The sequence below is a fragment of the Thunnus thynnus genome, chromosome 4 (genome assembly GCF_963924715.1).
Source record: "Thunnus thynnus chromosome 4, fThuThy2.1, whole genome shotgun sequence".
Taxonomy (NCBI): domain Eukaryota; kingdom Metazoa; phylum Chordata; class Actinopteri; order Scombriformes; family Scombridae; genus Thunnus; species Thunnus thynnus.
In genome coordinates this window covers 24,889,565-24,895,793 of record NC_089520.1, presented here as the reverse complement: position 1 = coordinate 24,895,793, position 6,229 = coordinate 24,889,565, and positions in this window count along the sequence as shown.

Genomic DNA, 6,229 nt, shown 5'->3' with positions numbered 1-6,229 from the left:
AGATTCACCTGATAAAGAGGTGATTAGATATGAGTCTGTGTTGAGCTGTCCAGGACTGACAATGCAAACATAGTCTGGAAAAAGTGAAAAGACAAGTAGCCTTTAGCCAGTGTTCTTTTTTTCCCCCAGTTTGACAGCCAAAAGATTCACGTTTAAGGTGAAGGACAATGGTCTCACATTGAGACATGGAGACAAGGAGGAGACTATTCTCTTTGTCTCTGGTATTTTGTTAAAGTATGTTTACTTTTGCACATTACGAGTGCAGTAGACCATTCACACTGACCAAAACGATCATTCTGCTGTTCTCATTTGGTGACAAATAAAGTAAAATGCATGATGAGAAAATTATGATGAAAAAAGGCCTCTGTATATTTCTGGGTTTTATAATGAGAGATATATCACATTTAGTATGGCGCCTGCATACGCATTTGTTTTTGCTCAAGTGTGTAATTAATTATTATCAAAGGCAAGGGAACCATTTATCCTGCTGACTTTGATCCATCTGTGCAAGAGCCTGACATGTGGAGCTCACAGCATGCATTTCTGAGGGGAAAAAAAATCAACATTTTTTAAATTACAGTTTTAACACACTGAAACTGTTATTTTGATCACCCAGGTTCATATATTTGTATTACAGTCATGTGGGGCCATAAAATCAATTTGTTTGCTCCAACTTTAATGAGGTATTTAATTCCAAGGCACCTGCTGTCTTATGTTAGTGTCGCTAATACCGGAAAATTATTTGTTTGGGGTTTAGACATTTGGGACATACACTGCTGCAAGCTTGTTCCCTCAATGTATGAACATGTAAAGATAGCCCCATTTGAGGATCTCAAAAATCAATTCACATTGACAAAAGAAAACCAATTAACCTTAGAGGTCTTTGAGAAACCCCACAATTTTCACTGTGTGCTTGGTCCAAAAGAGGCTCATACAGCTGTTTATTTTCCCTCTTGGCTGGTGCTGCTGTCTGCTCTCTTCTTAGGGGTGTCAACCAGGAGAACCGAGGGTGAAACTGAAGTTGATATATGCAGACGTGAACCCCTAAGACGGACACAACACCTGCCTGGTAGCTCTGAGCTCAGCACCTCCCTGGCACTAACTGCCTCAGACAGCCCCAGACAGAGGTATGTATACATGTATGTATATATGTGTGTGGTGTGCGTGTGTGTGCACGCGCGTGTGTGTGTATTGGAGATTATAGTTATACAGCACAGGGCCCGTTAAATGTAAAATGAAGGGAGCGATCTGGGAGTGTGACTCAACCAGGGAGTGGATTTCAAAGCCGACAGCTTCCACAGAAGCTTCATGACATCCATTATTTATTGAGTTCTCTTTGACACATTCAGCCGCTTCTTTTACCTGCTGCTTTAATACAGCAGAACTGAGGAGTGCATTTCTCTTTCTGAGCAAATTGATACAATCAACAGAGAATGTAATGGACAATAGTTGTTCTCAAAATAATAATAAATTAAATATTGCTGTGTTTTATTATATATTCATGTTTTTTGTATGTATTGGCAAATCAAAAACACTTGGGTTTGTGGATTGTCTCCACATACAGTGGCTATTCCCATTGACACGGGGGATTTCTCTGGAGGCCGTAGGCAGAGAGTCTCATTGGCCCCCACTGATTGATTTCCATTGTCATTATATTCCCCAGAAACACATAAATAAAAGAATAAGAAGAGCAAATATAACAATCATTTTCACATGAAGTCCTGAAAGTCCTGAATTTAATCATTATTTTTTAAGTCATTATTTTTTTATATTCTCCTTGGACATCCCTGGGCTGTCATCATACAAATGAAGTAATAACACATAAAAGGCTGGTTAGTTTCCAAAACTCATCTTCATTTACCTGGCCTGAATTATCTCAGCTGACATCACACACTGTCATATCTACAAATTTGAAAATTTGGGGATTTTTTATGTTTTTTAGTAAAATTGAAAGATTTAGTGTTCCTTTGTGAGTTAAGAAAATTCTCTTTCATCTTAAGCAAACTAAACCTTTAACAGCAAAACCCAATGGATTATCTAAAAAAATACATTGTCACAAAGCAGCTGTGTACTTAGATTTAGGGGCAGTTTAAGACAGTTCGCCATTAGACACTTGCTTACTTTGCTACACTATCTGCCCTGTTTTCATTCCTTTTGCTCCTCTTTTTTGTTATTTTTTACTACTCGAATAATAACTCCTCCTCTAGTCCTTCTTTTTGCATGTTAGAATCAGGGTGCACAACTAAAAATGCCCTTGGTGTTCCCCTCTAATTCTAATTTTCACCTCTGCCCATTAACCCTTAGTTTCCTGAACTCTGCTATTTGGTATTCTGAAAAGGTTAGAGAAATGGCATTGCGTGTGGCAAATGGCCTCTCAGCTACTTTTTTCTAGTGCTCTGTTTACCACATCAAATAACAATATATTTTTTGGCTCTTGAGTGCACAGAGATCTCAGGCTGTACAGCACTTCATGAATATTAAACCGAGCTTCAAGCTTTGGAAGCCATATAACCACAACTTTAATGCACAAGGTGAGGGCTTAAAATGCAGACGCAGCTGCTTGCATGCTCAATCATTTCTATGTTTTCAGGCTGTTTTGGATCCTTTACACGATCCATAGGGATTTAACTCCAGAGGCATTTAAGTCCTAAGGCGTTACCACTTCTCTCACTCTTTGCAATGGCCAAGCTTTTTAGCATGTAGATAGCGCAGGTATCGCCTCCAAAAGCGAAGCTATTTTGTGAGTCAAATGTTGGAAAATGTTGCCAAAGCCTGGTGACGTGCAGGGCTTACACTTTAGTGTCCCTCTTGGGGGTCAAGTGGAAGAGAAAGCTGACGTGAGAAGAGCGAGACTGTACTTCAACTTCTTCATAACACCAAGCACAGAACTCTCATGAGCTTTAATAATCGCTGTGCATTGAAAGTACATCACAGAGGAAGAAAGGTACACTTTCATTTTGATGACAATTAAATAATGCTTTCTTTTTCTAATTCCTCACCTGATGCAATACTTTATATACAACTATATAGACATTAAAACTGCAGATGTTCAACAGCAAAAAACATTTATACAGTGATTTTAAAAATGAAATTCAACTTGTCAAATGTGTTTGGTTGAAAAATTATCCCTCATTTACATCTGCCAAACCACCAGACTGGAAACTGTCAAACTCATCTTTTGTGTCAAACTGATGCGATGTCATTTACCCACATGAGTCCCTTTATGAACATTACACCATGATACTAGTTCTCAACAGGAGGAAAGTGTTTTCACACTCCACAGCATTCATCACTTTCCAGTCAGGCATATCGTTGGCCAGCCTCTCTCCTCTGTCTCTACCTGTCATCTCACTGACCATTCGGGAAAAATTATATGATGGCAAAAACCTTGCCACCATTTCCTGGTTCACTGGATACGGCTTTGCACTCCAGTAAATCTTTGCTGTTCATTTCTGGTACAATTTTAACTGGCTGCTGCTGAGAAGCGAAGATGTCAACTAGCATCCCGGCAGCAGCAGGTGCGGCACATTAACCATCTTTCCGTTTACCGCCTTCCTCCTGAGGCTAATGTGGCTTGACAGAAACATGCCATGAATAAAGATAGATCAGGTTGTGGTGGTGATGAGTGTAGTGCGCGTCATAGATAAAATGATGCTGAATATTCAGGGAAATTCAAATTTATAAACCAGAGTTTTTGTCAGATAATTCAGTTACACAGTGGGGGATGAATAAATGAGTCATTATATATGCAATTATCAGCTTATAAAAACACTTTTGTGCAATTTACATATGAACATTGAAAATAATGTTAAGTTTCCCTCTTGATTATTGCTCTCAAAGCAAATGGCTCAGCAGTCAATAGCTTTGTGATCACTTACTATAAATGCCACCTCTGTAGACTCACAGTGCCTGCTAGTCTACAGGGAGCTGGACAAGCAAGATCTTTTCTGGCTATTTAACAGTGCAGTGTTAATACACCCTTATTAGAGCAAGCTTTTTGCACAGGAGGTGATGCAATCTTCTGTGCTCTCACTCTCAGCAGCCCTTGGCATTTCAACACAGTGGGCGCAGATTGCACTCAACTGCTTTTTAATCTTCTACCAATTTTCATCAGTACTGCAGGCTCGGGTTCTCTCGAGTCCACTTCAGCTTCCCACTGGCCAGCTAAGTGACCAACTCTAAGATCAGCTAAACAGTAGCAACACTGACTAGACATGTAGCCCCATATGTGGAGCATGGTAAGCCTTTGGCATTACCATAAACATTTATTGTCTCATGGTATTAACTCTGAACAAACCTGAGAATGCTTGCAGCCAGTGTAACTAAAAAGAGCAGACTCATCACTGCTGCAAAACTGCAAATAGTCATACATCGATCACACTTAAACAACATGAGATTTCAAAATGCATGCATACATGCATGCCCCTTTGTTGCGACAAAATAATCTTGTGTTGTGGCCTCCACTATTCCTTTCCCAAAAGTATGCTAACATTCACACAACATTCACTTTTGAAGTCATAGTTTGTGAAAAGAAAATAGTCAGGAAGATGATCTTTTTGTTAAAGGAATAGTTTGACATGTTGGGAAATACACTTATTATTAGTGGCCTGTTAACTTAGCTTAGCTTAATGAATGAAAAAACATATGTTTTTTGTACAAATTAAACAAACAAGATAGTTATGGAGGTGCTTGTGGATTTTGTTACCTTTGGACGGGACTAGGGTAACTGTTTCTAGCTGTTTCTGGTCTATATGCCAAGCCCAGCTAAATGGCTACTGGCTGTAGCTTCATAGTTACCATACAGAAATACACAGATGGATAGATGGATGGATGGATGGATGGATGGATGGATGGATGGATGGATGGATGGATGGATGGATGAACGGATGAATTTAAATTGCCCAATGAGAGCTCAGTACCTCAATAGGCTACAGCTGCATGTGACCGTGCCATGACAGAATAGTACAAGAATTTACTGTAGCAAATTCTTTATAGATATGTCTTTGGAGAAAACCTAATAAAGCATTTGTCTTGGAGAAAAACTTTTCTTATGAGAGATTATTTGTTTTGGCGACAGTGGGCTGCTAGTTATAGAATCATCTGTCTTTGAACATATTTAATGAAGTATGTCCCCATTTGAGACAATTCTGGGAGCTATTGCCACTTTTACCTATTATGTATCTTCAAATATTAAGAAGGGTGAAACAATAGATTTCTAAAACGAAGCTAGTACTTGAGAATTTCTCCGGGGTATGATGATTCCTTTCCCACTCAGCTAGCAACTATAAAGCAAACTATTCTACACACTGAAATGTGAGAAACTTTTTGGCCTGCCTGACTATCTCCATGCATTTGCTGTATGGTGTTCATTACAAACTAATCCATATCTCACAGTCCTATGGTTTAAATCATGTCAATGTTTGCTCCTGCAGATCATCCACATTCAATCTCTCTTCTTATGTTTATCCCCAACAGGACTCACTATCAGAGAACTGGGGGAAATCAGTCCAGGCACTGCAGTGACAATGTGTTTTGTTGCCATCACATATTATTAAGGTGATTTCAGGTCTTTAATCTCCAACTTTAACACATCTACCTGATCCAGAAAAACACACACACACAGGTATAATTCTGTAATAGGGATCACATGAACAAATATAGAGCTCCATCCGCACATGGCTTGCTAAAAAATGCATTAGTTAATTTGTAAGATGATGGGATTTCCAGATTGTGTAGTATCCTTCAGAATGTTTGTTCTCTCATGAGACTCGTCCCGTGTTCATCAGCATTCCCAAAGAGAGAGCCCATGATTCAGGGCGCATTGTGCAAAGTCAATCAATTTTGCATTCGCTTGTGTGTGCAGCTACTTAATTCCATCACTATACCCTGTTGTCATGACAACACCATTATACATTGCAGTTGCTTTCAAAAGGAAAAGAGAGGTTCAACATTAAGCATTCACAGATGCTGAAATGCATTGGGTTCAGAGATTGACAGCATGTGTGGGTTATATCAGTGTTCAATAGCTTATGTTGTCTGTCATATCTCACATCTACATGACAACATTCTCTTGAGTCTTCAGCAGCAGCATTGATGTAATACATATGTAATTAATCTGCATAAACTAAAAAAATACACTTCAGATAAAAAAAAAAACATCTGAAAATCACAATCAGAGCCTCAGAAAGAGAAGAAGACTCTTTGATAATCAAGTGTACACACACACACA